The sequence below is a fragment of the Opisthocomus hoazin genome, chromosome 2 (genome assembly GCF_030867145.1).
Source record: "Opisthocomus hoazin isolate bOpiHoa1 chromosome 2, bOpiHoa1.hap1, whole genome shotgun sequence".
NCBI lineage: Eukaryota > Metazoa > Chordata > Aves > Opisthocomiformes > Opisthocomidae > Opisthocomus > Opisthocomus hoazin.
In genome coordinates this window covers 39,007,283-39,023,146 of record NC_134415.1, presented here as the reverse complement: position 1 = coordinate 39,023,146, position 15,864 = coordinate 39,007,283, and positions in this window count along the sequence as shown.

Below are 15,864 nucleotides of genomic sequence, written 5' to 3'. Positions count from 1 at the left end.
TAATATCAGCTTACAAAGTTTTGAAGCAAAAGTCTTGATTTTCTGCACCTCAGTGACAAGAACTTGAAACTGCACATGTATTTCTAATTTCTTACTGATATCAAGTATTGCCTGATATCTCCTTGGCATTGTTCCTTCAATTTGGACAGTGAAATCAGTTTGTTGCTTGCAGCCCCTCAGAGACTTACATTAAGATACCGGAGGCCAGTTATGTTTTTCAGTATGATTCAGTTACTAGTGCTTCAGATCTTCTGTTAACAGTTCTCTTGTTCTTGCCTAGGCACTGTAGGATCTCACTGGTTTTGTAGAAAGATGATTAATTACAGTGAAAGTAATTAACTATGAAATGGCATTATGGAATACACGCAATTCCAAGTGAATTGTCTCAGTTATTCAAGCTTCTTAGTGAAGCACAACTTTAATGATCAGTGTCAATAGATTTTGCTGGTGTAAGAAGTAAACTTACAAACAAAGTGAAAAAATGTAACTAAACTCAGAAGGAAAGATGAAGTCACAAGCAGTAACCTCAAAAAGTTTAAACTTTTGGCAACGTTGTAGGCCAGGTAAAAGCAAGGTCCTTTTACATGAAGTGTCAAACACCTTTGATAGGAAGTGTTTGTATCTGAGCTACTTATAAGTGAACTTGAGTGAATTATTTTATGCAGTAGCTCATTGAATATTCACATCGGCTGACACAAGAGCTTTCTCAGTTGTATTAGTGAATGGCTGAAAGACTCGGCAAAGGGTGACAAATGTCAGGCCTGAGCTGAGCTAAAACATCTGTAGAGATGTTATGGAAAATGATGATAACTTTTGTCCTTTTAAACCCTTTCCCTAGCAAACAGGATGAGAAAGTACAGTGTGTTGAAACAGCCTGAGGATCCTACAGTGCACCTACCAGTACAAAAAGAAAAGTTAATTCAAAAGGAGATGAAGACTGGCAGAAGAAAAGATGCCTCAGCCTGGAAAGGAGTGGAAATCCTCACCCTGTGGAGGAGGCAGGTGGACACAGAGGAAAGGAGCATGAGCTGGCAACTTCCAGAAAACAGTAGGTGCACGTTTACAGGTTTTTATTATTGGGCAAGAGGGAGCTGGGGACACTGAGAGGAGCAAATCTGTTTCTCTTTCACAAACACAAAAGCATGTAAAACAAACATACAAAAGTGCCTTGCAGCAGACAAAAGAGCAGGAGGGAACAGAGAACGGTTTCAGCAGTGACTTTGTGCACAGGTGAGAAGTTGTCTTCAGTCTCTCTCTGCACAGCAGTCACCCTGCGACAGCACAACAGTTTCTGGCTATTTAATTACCAGGAAAATATTGACAGGCTGGAGGATATTCTGTGAAGAGGAATAATTACTTTGAGAGGGTTGAGAGGAAAACTGACTTAAGCTGGAGGCCTGGAAGGAAGGAGGGGAGGGAGGTGGATGACAAAACACACATCAGGCCACCAGACCTGGGTCTGTTCTAGAGAGGAATATCCTCTTTAGATCCAGTCTGTATTTTCTTCACTGCATGTTAATGTGAAATTACTTGCAGCTTTTCAATACCCTTCCTACTTGCTTTTCTGTCATTGCTGCACCTGTTTGAAAGTGTCTTGAAGATGAAGTTATTTCCTAGAGGAATTCTTGTACGTTTTTCTCCCAGCAGTTCATCATTCTTATCTGCTATATTCATTGTCAGGAGGACGATGTGTTTGGTTTGGGTTTTTTTTTTTTTACGTATACTGAGCAATTTAAACTACTCTTTCTCATTTTTATTTTTGGAGGTTTAGTTATTAACTAGCTCCTGCTGACTTCTGGTGTCTAACCTTTCTGGAAGTTTTTTATTTGTTTATCTTTTTATTATCATCCAGATACTAGGTTTTTTCAGAGAATCTGTTCCTGAATTCTTCTCTCAGTCTTTACTTAACTGAAAGGATGCAATGGAACCAATTAATGCATTTCAAGTCCCACTTTCTGCATCAAAAGAAAGCAGAATATTCTGCTAATTCCCTCAGCTATTTAGGAAACAAAGGAACTGAAGACCAAACGCAAGTTGTGTGGAGTATGTCCTAGTATGACACATCCACCCAGATGTTCATTCATCAAAATGCAGACATCCATCACATGAGACACATGTCAAGACAGGCAGTAAGCTGCTTGCATTTCATGTCAGTGCTTGAATGTCCTGCCCATGTTATGGGTATCTTCCCTAGCAGCGGCACAGAGATCACGTTATTCCTTTTCCATACAGAAATCCTTTTCACGTATGGAAATTTTTATTGGTTCCCCTTCACTGCTCTGAGTACCGAACAGTCATGCATCATGTCCCCATCCCATGTGTATCTTTCTTACAAACTGGAGGATATTGCCAACTGCCTCTTATTATCATCAATCCTTTTTCTGCAGAACTGTCAGCTGCCTAATTGCACCTCATCTCACAGCTGGGTAGATGATTATTACAGACTATATGTAGGAACTTTATTTGTCCTTCTTTTTTCAGTCTATTCCTGTAACTTCTCAAAAGTATTCTGAATTTTGTCCTAAATAGGCCTAGAAATATATATACAAAATGCACATTCAGAAGGAGAACTTTGAGATGATTCCTCGCTGCAGAACAATCTAGTGGAGTCATTGTTAAGGGGAAACGGAAGGCCCAACAGTGAAGCAAAGAAACACTCCGCAAACCTAATTAACCAGGGAGAATGTTTGATGAAATGACATTTCTAAGTAAAGAGTTATATCAAAAATAAGTTTAAAAAAAATGGCAGCAGTAACAAGACACATCATCACAGGAGAAAAATCAAAGCTGCAGTCATCTGCATTTTTAGATTATACCAATTGGAAGTTAAGGAAACAGAAATAAAGGCTCAGTTGTTAATGGAATGTGCACTTGGAATGAATCAAGATAGGTGTGAAAATATCAGGGACAAATGACATTTCTGAGAAACCTACATATATTGGCCTTGTTAATGAAGTTTGAAGTCATGGTAACACTTTTCTGCTTCATGAGAGTTTGCTTGCAATGTCTTTTCTAATTGTAATGTGGTCAACCTTTTTAGCAAACAGACATGGGAGGAAAAAAAGCCCTCTGTCTGTTCTTTGGCAGCAGTGGAGATCCTCCAAATTATAGTAGTCTGAGAGGACCAAGCTATGTCTCTGCCAAACCTTATGCCACATAGTAAAGAGCTTTCTTCTAAATGAATAGAATATACAAGAAAACCCATTGATTTTTTTACCCTAAAGATAAATGTATGTGACTTCACTTATGTCTACTGAACCACTGATACTGGTGTAACTTTACTGCACAAAGTATGACCGACGCAATCAGTGTCCTTTAGCTGAAAAAGGAGGGGGAAAAGTCTTCTGAAAGAAATCATCATATGAGGTTGAGGTCACCACTGATATCTACAGGAGAAAAGGAAGGATGAAGTGAGGTGTTTCTTGGCTTGCAATTCCTAATTTATAGGGCTAAAGGCTGTTTATTGTTGGCAGAGTTATTAGTTGTTTTCAAGCTATTTGATTTGTTGTGATTTGGGGTTTGTTTGTGCTTGGGAGGGAAAGGCATCATTATATTAGACATAGTAATTGGTGAGGAAGAAACAAATTAATGTGTTATGGAAAGGCTGTTTCTTTTGTAGAGGCGCTACTTGAGGAGGGATTTACTTGTGCCCTGGAAGGCAAGCTCCAGATTTACCCTCCACTGCAGCTTTTGTTTCTCTTTCCTCCTGTGAGTGTGTGAGCAGGCTTGGAAAACACAGCTCCATTTCACCTGATGCAGCAAAGCACCAAAATGTTATCACCTGAAGAACAGAGATAGTTCTCGGATGCCAGAGATGTCAGTGGAGAGATACTTGTGGTATCAGAGAGATGCTGCCAGAAGAGGGAAGGCTTTAAATACAGGTATAGTTTTCTTTTAACAGAAAGCAACAAGAAGTATTTTCTCAACTGGGGAGGAGTAACTTGTGCCTAAAGCCTTGAGGGCAGCACAGTAGCAGCCTAAAAAATTATTAAAAGCAAACAAAGTCCAGTAGCTTCCAGAGCTATTTACCAGCTAGGACCAGGTGGGCTGGAGTGCTTGTTGTCCTGCAACTGATAAGGACTGAAAAGTGGAAGAGATCTTTTGGGGATGTGTGCGTGTAGCACTGCAAATCCCTCTGTACCTTTGAAGCACTGCTTTTCATTATATCCACTCTGAGATGCTTTCACCCTCCCTTTTGCAAGGGTATGTGGAAAGATGTGAGTGTACCTGCTTTGTTTACGTCATCTGATATGGGATATTATAAATTCAAAGGGAACAATAAGCAACAGAGAAAGAGATAAACAAGCACAAAAACATATACTGGGCAGACTAGTGAAAAAGGACACAATATCCAAGACTAAAACTCATCAGCCCCTAGTTGATGCGCCACAAAAACTACAGGCATAGCCCCGAAAAGGTTCCACCTGGACTTTGTAACTGATCAGAGGGAAAGAAGATTAATGGGAGCATTACTCAAGGGGCAACTGTGGGACTATACAAAAAATTTTTAAGGAAATATCCCTGACTTATGTACACTTCAATACTAATGTGTCACCATGAATAACACTAGCCATGAACAGGTGTATCTGATCGAAGATGTCTTGTAGATGCTTGTGCCATCAATAGCAACATATATTTGTAGGAATTACCATGCATTTACACCTAAAGTGACTCTGGCCCACCCTTTGATTGAGCTCTCCTTCAGAAGGAGCTAATAAATCAAGAGAAAGGGATCAGGGTCTGCTGGTGTGGGTGTGCTGCTCATTTTGAGTGCATCAGCCTGTGGCCTCTGCAGTGAGGGAACAGAAAAAGATAGCAATTACCTGAAACACGGTGCTGTTCTGTGTGTGCTGGAAAGGGCAAGGCGAAGGGAACAGTGAAACCCAGCCATTGCTGTAGCGGATTGAACGCTGAGCAGTTCTGTTTTTCAAAAGGACAGGGGATGGTTGGAGAGACAGGTCATTCCCAAGTGACAGTGGGATGTGACGGTCCCAGATTTAGCTTTTCCCGCCTTACACAGCCCTACAATGCTGTATCACCATGCTTTGAACCCCAGGGTGTACAAAACACAGATTGATCTTATGCTGTAAAATATCGCTGGGGTTGGCTTTCAATACAGCCACCAGAAGTATACAGGGCACTTGGGATATTTTGAACTGGAAAGACATATTAAAAATGACACCTCATGGTGCTCTTGGGCCATTTTAGGCTGCAGGCTAGCAGAAAGGGCACCAGATCTTCCACGGAGTGTAGGAAAACAGCTGCAAGATATGAAAGATTCCTCACATTGATGTGTAAACATTATTTTACATGCACAAGGACATTTCCCTTTGTCTTTACAGAAAACCACTAACTAAACCTTGGCACCCCTTGGGATTACTCTCTGTTGTGGAGAACAGGAAACCTCACTGCTGGTAAAGGCAGCGGTAGGTTTTGCATATATTTCTTTCTTTTTTCCATTTTCTCAATTTTTGGTCTTAAGAACCCTGTGCTGGAATTGCTGCTGGTGTTGGTGAAACTGCTCCATGTTAACACTGTGCTTTGGCCTGAGGCAATTCTAACAGAAAACAGCCCTGTGGCTAATAAATCAATCTTCAGAGTGTATTTATGCACTATTGAAATAAAAGCAGGACTGTAAGCTGTCTATTTTTCCTGCTGAAGAGCTGGCCTGAGCTGGGTAAGCGGGGTGGCTGTCGCCCATGCTGCGGTGACCCGACCCATCGAGAAGGAACACAGCTTTGTGCCATGTTCACACAGGTGATTTCTTCCAGGAACTGGGGGACACCAGCGGCTACACTTGTACTGCCGAAACACAGTCCCTGATCCGTTTCCTTATTTTACCATTTACAGGGTAAAATACTGTTGTGTTCTTCTGAACCTTGGGAAAAGCAAACTGGGGCAGTGTGTGTGAAATCTCTGTGTACGTTCAGGCATGCATTTGCCATCCTGGAGCTAGATTCATCTACATTGTCTGACGTTACCTTGCAGTGAGCTGGACGTAAATTGAGAGTTAAGCATAGCTGTGGGCAACTAGCTTTTTGTGCACAATTGCAGTAATAATTTAGAGTAATTTCTTTTGCTGTTTTGTTATGTCAGGTTTTTAACATTTGTAAGCCATTTAAAATGAAAAAGACACATATGGGGAGTTTGTTATAACCATGCCTCAAGATGCCATTTAGAATAAATGTGATACTCCAGCCTAGCACAAACCTTTCACAGGGAGGACATAAATACACTTTATTAAAACAGGAGATGTTCACAGTGAAGACCAACATTAAATAACTGCAGGAAGCAACATAAAAATCACTTCTTTCAAAATTCACTCATTTTGGTGAATGCACAGCCCCCACCCTGGCATAATTTTGCTTGAAGCGCTGGATACTGAACTGAAGAGAAGCCATCTAAGGGGAAAAAAAAAAATGAACTGTCAACTGTGTATGAAAATCAGAGTTCATTACTTAATGACTCAGCACTTTTATACTGTAGGGGATGCTTCAAGATCTGGAATTGACTGGGAAATAAGTGGTGTCTGAGTTTATTTGACTTAGGCTTCTTTTTCTAAACAAATATACTATACCAAAAAAAGTGTCTTGCAAGGGACTAACTGGCTATGGTGTAGAGTGGGATCTTATTTCCTTACGGGCTTTGGTTCGGCCCTTCCTTTTATCACTCGGAAGCCTACTCTCAGAACTGCAAGACGTTTACATTAGTGAAACATGAAGGAAGAACATTTCAGTCAATAATTAAATGGCATTACAAGCTCATTTAGACACAAAGCTAAGAAAATTTTTATTCCTTTTTTTTTTTTTTGGTTTTGCAAAATCTCCTAATAGTGCTGTGAATGTGGGAGGTGGGTCACAGAAAATGCCAATGAAACTCCCCCTAACATCTGTTCTGTGATTTATATGCATGTTATGGAAAATTGGTCTTAAGTCTTCATGTTCTTCTAGTTTCCAGGTAGACTTTGCGGGGGGGGGAGCTTTGCAGTGATAGAAGGGTTTAGATCGTGAAACGGAGCAGTTCAGTTCAATCTGGTCCCTGTTAGTTTTGGAACTTTCAGTGAAGCCATTAAATGAATTACATGAGACACTGGAAGGAGAATTGTACATCAGCACCTCATTCCTAATGATTTGTAAGATTTACAGTAAAACAATACCAATGCTAATAAATTGTGTCCTTTCTGAAGACGGTAGCCATAGTTTTATATAGATTATTTTACAGCAAGAAGTAATTTTTACATAAAGTAGCCTGCACGTGAAAAACTTGTAGTAACACTGAGAGTAAAAAGGAGTATAATTCAGAAAATGGGGTTATAGTTTGTGGGTCAGGCTTGGCAAGTTGTGAAGTTACAGCATTGCAGTGGATGTGGCAGTAGCAAGGCTGATCAAAGGAAATGCAGCAAAAATGTGCAAGGCTGCAAACAAAAACAGCAAGTCCACCCCTGAGCTGGAAAGAGATTGAGTTTCAGAAAGCGAAAGATAGTCAAAACAGAAATGGTGTGGTCTTAGAGCAAAGGGCACATGGATGAGATGGAGGGGAATATGCTAAAAATAAGTGATGACAAAAGGATAAATTGGTCCAGACACCTCAAGACAACCGGGAACGCGTAACTTGGGTGCAGTCTGTTCAGATGTGAAGCAGGAGCTGGAAGATAAGGGAAATACAGATAACAAGTGACATGAAGCATTCCCCTCCTCTGCTCTCAAGGATGACAGGGGTACAACTGTGACAGCTGGGACCAGGACTCAGTGAGAGGAGCACTGTGGGCATCTGCCAACGCTGGTGCTGCTGGGCCAGATCCTTCCCCAGGGAGCTGGAACCTGTGGTGGCCACAGCTGCGGAGCAGGACAAGGGGAGAGATGTACCATGTGCCTGAGAGCCACCAGATTTAAAGGCTGCTTTCCCCCATTATCTCCCTCAACTCCATTTTCTCTCCACAGCAATGAGAATTCATGTGTTCGTGGCAGATCCTTCCCAATTTCTTGACTCAACCTGCCAAGTGTCAGAGGGAATTTGTGGCATCGCGGAGGAAATGGGAATTAATCCTGAAATGCATCTTGTCACAGGGTAATTGGTGTCCTTTCTTCCAGCTGGCACTAGGGATCTCTCTGTCCCTAACACATGATTGCATAGTAACGACCACTTTCTATCCTTGTATTAGGGGGTCACCAAATAATACCGTGTTTGGGGGATCTGGCAGTGACCCCAGTGTACTCTGCATGACCAGAGTTGAAGAATGTGCCTTGAGTGTTTGGGAAATCTTCTCTAAACTCTGATGCAATGAATTCAAAGTAAATTATAACTGGTTTCCTTTTGTCAGGTACTAGAGTCTGATTCTGGCATGGTTTAGGGTGCAATTATTTCCTGTACTTCAAGAAGTCAGACTGTTCAGAACACTAACCTGACACCAAAACTTTGCTCCATGAAAAATACTTAGTGTTTGGGCAGAGCCCATACAGGAGGCTATTGAGTAATCTTGCAATGAACACCCAGTGATATTTTTCAGATTTTGGAAAGCGAAGCCTGTGGCATTGGGAGTGTTACTTCATGTGAGCGCACCTCGAGGTTCAGCTTGTCTGCTTTGCTTCTAGTGTTGCTAGCAGCGAGGGCAGACGGGAAGGACAGTATGGCTCTTCTGAAACAGAGCATCCCCTTGTCAGAGATCTTGGCATTGCTTCCTTGTTCCTCCGATACAGTCTGTGTCATATTTAATCGGCAGGATCCTGACATTTTGGCTTTTTTTTTCCACTGTCACTACCAGAGGACAGAGGATCACAATCATTGCTTTGCACAAAATCAGTGATGATGCCTGTCACATTGGTTTGAGGGGCAACTGGTCCCTCACCAGCTGCAAACAGCCCTAAATTGACCCTAGGATTTATCTGCATAATGATCGTATCCATTTTGTGCTGAGAAGTTGGTAGCAGCCTTTTTGGATGATAACTGCCTTTGTGGGCCTTTCTGTGCACCTTATTAACTTTATAAAACACATGCAGCAGATTATATTCTGTGCTTGTAGCCTCAAGCTGGATGGCTTAAGACACAAGTAGTTTGTGTTTTAACATATTTGGCCTTTTATATGCTTTGGAAGATTTATGATTTTCAAGTATTCACAGAGCAACATGTGTTTTAGTCTAATCAGGGAAACAAGTAATTATTTTTCTCAACAATGGAACAGTGATTTGAGTGTGTTTTCACAGCATAAAAGGCACCTTGATAAGCCCAATTAGAGAAATACTTGTATGCTAATAGCCTACATTTGTTCACATCTCTGGTCTTGTAGGGAAGGCCGCTCTGTTTTAAAACAATTTTCTTAAAGAAATAGTCTCTGCCCTCTCATCTGTTTGGGGGATTTCAAAAAGGAAAGAAAACTGTGGTGTTTCTCACTGCAGAGAAGATTTTTCCTGATTCTGACTGAGCTCATTCCAGAAGCTTGATCTGACTGACAGCCACCCCAGATTGCTACGGTGCTTATTGCTGTTGGTATCTAGATGCAATCAAGACTGGAGGCTTGACGACAGTCAAAGGTACTAGAGAGGAAATCTCCGATGACTCAAATCACAGCAGCACTGGCATGGGCAGAGTCAATGAAAAGCATCAGATTACTTAAAAGGCTAAACAGGACCGTGGCCTTGAAGAGGCATTTTCTAGCACTGTTCTGAAGCTAGAAACAGATGAAGGTATGCACTTCACGTTACCAGTGCTACTCTGAAGTTTTCCAGCAAGCACTTTGTGTGCAAAGTACGGTGGCTTTAAAGTGGATTTTAGTGAGAGAGTCAGTGAGGTGTTTAGATAGATGATTCATAATAGGCTGTATGAAGAACCAAAACATTAAAAAAAAAAAAAAAATCAAAGTGGGCATTTATTTGTGAGATTGTAACCAGGGTGATAGAATCAGTTAACCATGATCATGAACAATGCTGCTGTGTCCCTTGTACAGCCCTACCCAACTGGACATTGGGTCTGGGAGCATAGAGTATATGAAATGAGTATGTTAGAACTAGAAGAAAAGAGGGGATTGATATCGATCAGTGTATTTTTTTAATCTGTATTCTAGTCTCTAGGTAATCATTAACGCGAACAAAACAATAGACAATGTGTCTCTGTCAAAAGAGAGTGATGAAGTGTGGTTTCATGTAGCGAACTGAGAAAACTGACCAGGACTGCCAAGATTAGGAGCCGAGGAGGTAAAAGGTAATTCTGGCAGGGGGAGATCGTGACCACTGACCCATTGACCATCTACCCAAGTAATACCGCCTACTCAGAAGAGAACAATGGAAGAGGATGCCTGACTCTGTGCAATAATTTACATGTGAAGTGAGGAAATTTGTACCAGTCACCAAAAAGAATGATAATGAATATGTATAAATAAAATAAACATGTATAATTTTGATCTATATAAACCACATGGAAAAGGTATGAGGTATGCACGTTAGGTGGAGCTATCCTCTGTGCATCCGGCACTGCAATAAAGAATGCCTGCCTTTTGACACTACATTGGTGTTATGAGGTTTTATTCCTGGATTTTCAGTGACAAGATGAGCAGACAGCAAACCACCAAGCAAGGTAATGAAGAACCTCCTGGCCATGCTGGCTCTTTCCCTGCCTCCAAATGCCTGCACAGCTTGGAAACGAGTGCAATGATACATTCAAGAAGTGACGGCGGCTCTGCATTGCAGAAGGGCAATGGTAGCCTTGCAGCACAGGGCAGCTGAGGGGGGGAGGTATGAAGGTGAAATCCCATGTTCAGGTCTACTTCTGGTGTGCCTTCTTTGTAAGGACCTGTGAACCCTCAGGGTGGTCTTTTTCTTTTCATGTGTGCGGGCTTGGGGGTTCCTAATAAGCCATGCTGCAGTGATTCAGCTGCCAGAGAGACCTTATAACCCCTTGGGAAGAAGGAGAGCCTAAGAAATATCAGGTGTCTCGAGGAGCTCACTCTTCACAGAGACCAGTCAAGCACGGATTGTCATTAATCCCCGAAAATCTGAAATAATGACCCAAGTCCTCCATGGTAAGATGCTCCCAGCAGGAACCAGTTAGAAACAGCCTGGGAATAAACAGGACTCTCATTTTTACTTAAGTACCTGTGAATGCCAGTAACTAACGCTGCACCTGTGGCAAACTTCTCCCTGATGTAGGCAGAGATGAACAAGAGACTTTGTAAATGGCTTTATAACATGGAAAACCTTGAATTTATGGTGATAGCTGATGTTTTCCCCAATATGCGTCAACCTGACTCATTTCCTTCTGTATTTGTAGCCTGCAAGTCCTCTAACCAGTCTTATGCCACAGCAACAATGACAAGCTGATTGCTGTATCATTGCAACCAGCTTCAACAATAGAAGGGGTTTCATTTCTAAAAAATATTATTTAGGTCTTTTACTCCAGTCACAGACATTATCTTTTTGTTTTCTGAACTTTTAGTAAGGGAGAACTAACAAAGTTCTTGATGTTTTTTGTTTAATGGGATTCGTGGCAAGCAGGACTGAAAGGCAACACAAACAGAAAGGGAAATCATTTTCTTTTCAGCTTTCAATTCCTTAATTTATCCTTCTGTTTCTTCATGTATTGCATGATATAACAATTCCCCTTTCCTCTTTGGTAAAAAGAAATCAGGGAAAGAGTAGACGAGAAGGTGGAAGAGAAAGGTACATGGAATGTGGAAGGAGGGGCAGGCCACTTGGGAAGAGTACAGGAATGTGGTCAGAGCATGCAGAGATGCGACGAGGAAGGCCAAAGCCCACCTGGAATTGAAGCTGGCAAGGGATGTCAAAAACAACAAGAATGGCTTCTTCAACTACATCAGCAGCAAAAGGAAGGCTAGGGACAATGTGGGGCTGCTGCTGAATGAGGCAGGTGTCCTGGTGACGGAGGATGCAGAGAAGGCAGAGCTACTGAATGCCTTCTTTGCTTCAGTCTTCAGTGCTAAGGCAGGCCCTCAGGAATCCCAGGCCCCGGAGGTAAGAGAAGAAGCCTACAGAGAGGATGACTTTCCCTTGCTCGAGAAGGACTGTGTGAGGGATCGCTTAAGCAATCTGGACATCCACAAATCCATGGGCCCCGATGGAATGCACTCATGAGTGCTGAGGGAGCTGGCGGATGTCATTGCCGAGCCACTCTCCATCATCTTTGAGAGGTCCTGGAGGACAGGAGAGGTGCCCGAGGACTGGAGAAAGGCCAGTGTCACTCCAATCTTCAAAAAGGGCAAGAAGGAGGACCCAGGGAAATACAGGCCGGTCAGCCTCACCTCCATCCCGGGAAAGGTGATGGAGCAGCTTATCCTGGTGGTCATCAACAAGCAAGTGGAGGAAAAGAAGGTTATCAGGAGTAGTCAACATGGATTCACCAAGGGGAAAGCATGCCTGACCAATCTGATAGCTTTCTACAATGGCATGACTGGCTGGGTAGATGAAGAGAGAGCCATGGATGTTGTCTACCTCGACTTCACCAAGGCTTTCGACACAGTCTCCCATAACATCCTCCTAGGGAAGCTCAGGAAGTGTGGGCTGGATGAGTGGTCGGTGAAGTGGATTGAGAACTGGCTGAATGGCAGAACTCAGAGGGTTGTCATCAGCAGCTCTGACTCTAGTTGGAGGCCTGTAACTAGTGGCATCCCCCAGGGGTCAGTACTGGGCCCAGCCTTGTTTAACTACTTCATCAATGACCTGGATGAAGAGTTAGAATGTACCCTCAGCAAGTTTGCTGATGACACCAAACTGGGAGGAGTGGTAGATACAACAGCAGGCTGTGCTGCCATTCAACGCGACCTGGACAGGCTGGAAAGTTGGGCAGAGAGGAACATGATGAGGTTCAACAATTACAGGGTCCTACACCTGGGGAGGAACAACCCCATGCATCGGTACAGGCTTGGGGCAGACCTGCTGCAGAGCAGCTCTGTGGAGAGGGACCTGGGAGTGCTGGTGGACAACAGGTTGACCATGAGCCAGCAGTGTGCCCTGGCTGCCAAGAAAGCCAATGGAATCCTGGGGTGCATTAGGAGGAGTGTGGCCAGCAGGTTGAGGGAGGTTCTCCTTCCCCTCTACACTGCCCTGGTGAGGCCCCATCTGGAGTACTCTGTCCAGTTCTGGGCTCCCCACTTCAAGAAAGATGAGGAACTACTGGAGAGAGTACAGCGGAGGGCTACGAGGATGGTGAGGGGACTGGAACATCTCTCCTACGAGGAGAGGCTGAGGGAGCTGGGCTTGTTCAGCCTGAAGAAGAGAAGGCTGCGAGGGGACCTAATGTATGCTTATAAATATCTGAAGGGTGGGTGTCAGGAGGATGGGGCCAGACTCTTTTCAGTGGTGCCCAGCGACAGGACAAGGGGCAACGGGCACAAACTGAAGCACAGGAAGTTCCGTCTGAACATGAGGAAGAACTTCTTCCCTCTGAGGGTGACGGAGCACTGGAACAGGCTGCCCAGGGAGTTTGTGGAGTCTCCTTCTCTGGAGATATTCAAGACCCGCCTGGACAAGGTCCTGTGCAGCCTGCTGTAGGTGACCCTGCTTCAGCAGGGGGGTTGGACTAGATGACCCACAGAGGTCCCTTCCAACCCCTACCATTCTGTGATTCTGTGAAAATACTACCCATGTGCTGGGGGGGCGGTTGATCAGTTTTATCGCAATTCTCAGTTTCCTGCCCCCAAGACACAAACCTGGGTTGTTTACTTCTCCCTCTGTAAGTTTCAGTCTGTTGCTAGACTGCCTTTGACAGCTCTAAGAGGCTGAGTTATTGTCCAGAAAGACAGTGCAGGTCTTAAAAATTGCTTTTTGAATTAGAAGCTGTCTGGTTCACTCCAGCGATGACGCACTGAAGACATGATCCAGCAGAAATCAGCCGTGCTCAGTACCTTTCATTATGTATTTCCTACCAGAGAAAATTCAAGCATCTTATCTAGTTTTATTAATTTCCAGAAACTTAAGGCAGGATTTTAGCAGTTCTCAGCTAAATATTTAAGGGGAGGAAAGGAAAATCAATAGCATGTGTTTAAAATTTGCAGTCATCTCTGTGCTGAGCATGTGTAACGCTTTTCATTTTGTGACTATGTATTCAGTTCCAGCACTGTGATGAGACATCACTGAGCAGTCGTGTCTGACAGTAACTCCCTAAAGTGAGCAACCACTCCGCTGTATGGATGCTGTTAGGAAAAACATCATCATTTGCCAGTTGTTTGGGTTCAGACTGTGAGTTCCCGAGCAGGAAAAAGCAAGAGCAGCTGCTGGCATCATGGGCAGGGAAAGGATGCTGTGTGCACTTTGGTGCTGCTGGTCAGGAAAGGGACCGGCGTTCAGACTCCATCTCGCTCCTTTTTCAGTCCATGGGGGCAGGAAGGGCTCATCAGCTCTGAATGCCAGTTTATCCTGGGTGGCAGGTGACTTTGGTAGCTGTAAGGGCCAGAGACAGCTTTTCAGATTTGTGTGTGCTGGAATCTGTGTGACTTGTGGTCCCACTCGTCTTCCTCTGTGAAGGTGGCTGAAGGCAACATCTGTCCTTAACAAGATGCTGTTGGATAGAGTACATCAGCAAAACATGTCTTTCTACTTTTCTATTAGCCTTCCCAACATAAAACGAAGTCTGATCATTGCATCCTTCTGCAGTCAGAAAGGTGACGTATATTTCCAGAACTACCTCTAAGACATTCCTCTCGCAGAATTTATACACCTACTCATCTGTTTTCAAGCGAAGCACCTACACACACACACACACACGTATCAGACACTATTATTCCCAAATTGTCATACTGAAGAGAGGGAATGAGCTGACAGAGCTGATCATACAGCCAGATGTCCGTAATACAAACTAAATTAGAGTTTTTATTTTTTGTTTTTAAAACAACCAGAGCAACTCTGCCTTTAGAATACAGACGTTTATGGAAGTACAGTAGCAATATGGACAAACTTACCTGTTGCTTTTACATTAATGCATTAATTAGCCACCATTCATTGCTTGCACCGGGTGCCCCCTCGAATAAGTTTCTGGACATTTAGTATCCTGGGAAATCTAACCCTCACAGACTAGACAACACAAAAAATCAGCAGGAAAAGCATTACATTTTAACAGCTAGGCATTTTTTAACAGCTATACATAATTCGCAGCTCACACCTGCATCTCCCCTCTGATCTGTTTGCCTTATTTAGCTCTAACTGTAATGTTCCCAAATGAGAGTGACCACAGGAGCAGAGAAGTGGATCCAGGGTGAAACACAAGCCCTCCGAGTGAGCATTTGAAGGGGCTGAGGGGAATGTTTCAGCAGCCACCTTGTATCTTGGCCAGAAAGGATCTTCTGTGAATTGCAGATTTCTTCAAAGGTAGAGAAGTGGGGGTGCCACCTGTGAAAGATGGAAGCTCTCTAGGAAGCATGAAGAGCAGTTGCCCCCAGAGTTGACTAATCCCTGTGCAATAGCAGGGGTCTGGAAAGAGCTGTGGCATTTGTGTCCCCATCAGGTCTAGTCCAGTTAATGCAGGCAGTGTTTCTGTTGTGGGAATGTGCAGTGTGGTTCCCTGGCACAGCAAAACAAGGGAGAAATGAGGAATTTACCAGGAGAAATCTCTCCTAGGAAACAATGAACTGGGATGCATTCACAGACTTTCACAGGACTTGCTGGGAATCACTGTTTGTAGAAGACTGACAGGGACATTGTACAGTTGTTGGCTGCGAATTCCCAAAATGGGAACAAAAATACCTATTCCACTGTGTTTTCTAGGGTTGCCTCGTTCTACGATTGCCCACACTAGTTTTGAAGCGTGCAAGGAGCACATGACCGTATGGCCCTGGAGGAAGGCTTCACTGCCTGGCTGTTTTGGAGCATTTCATCATTTGGCTTTTTCAGAGTGTTTCATTGTGTGGTTTATTCTTTGATTGCT